Below are 665 nucleotides of genomic sequence, written 5' to 3' on the forward strand. Positions count from 1 at the left end.
CCCGCCCCCACCCCCGTAAAGCCTCAATGCTGCCGCCCAGCCCTTGCTGTTTCTCCCCTGCTCTCTCCTCCCCCACCACCTGTGGGCACTGCCAAGTGGTTTCCTCCAGCTGCCAAGCAGCCCTGAGGCCCGGCTGGGAGAGGGGCCTGCAGCTCAGAGTGCCCGGGGGTGGTGTGCTCAAGGGCCTCTGCCTCCCTCTCCAGGGTTCGGGTCCAGGAGATCTGTGCCCCCCGATGACGACCCCCAGGGCCCGGTGGGAGCCAAGCCATGGAGGAGCAGACAGCAGAGGCCGCCAGGGCCCTGGCCACTCACAATTCACCTGCAGGTCGCAGCCCCCCACCCGAGTCCCCTCCATCCCGAGGGTTCGGGGGGCAGTCCTTGCTGGCCTGCCTGGAGGCCAGGTGGCGTTAGGTGCAGGGGGCCTGTAGAACCGGGGCACAGCCAGGCCAGGGAGCGATGGCAGCCCTCCCGGGGGTCACCTTCCCTGCGAGTGCACGGTGGCTCCTGCACCCCCACACTCAGGGCTGGGGCTCGGCCGGGAGATGGGGTCCGGCAGAACCCCAACCTTCGCAGTGGCTGATGTTCAGTGCTGAGGTAGCTGGAGACGTGGGCTCCGTGGGCACAGCAGCCCGAGGTCCCAGGCGGGAGGGGTCCAAGGGGTGGGC

General features: G+C 69.6%; 1 protein-coding gene across 1 annotated transcript in view; it reads right to left on the bottom strand.

Annotated features, from left to right (window-relative positions):
- GRID2IP (Grid2 interacting protein) overlaps positions 1-665 on the bottom strand; it is a 30,394-nt gene that overhangs the window by 1,753 nt on the left and 27,976 nt on the right. The window lies entirely within an intron of this gene.

Source organism: Myotis davidii, unplaced genomic scaffold, assembly GCF_000327345.1.
Source record: "Myotis davidii unplaced genomic scaffold, ASM32734v1 scaffold399, whole genome shotgun sequence".
NCBI lineage: Eukaryota > Metazoa > Chordata > Mammalia > Chiroptera > Vespertilionidae > Myotis > Myotis davidii.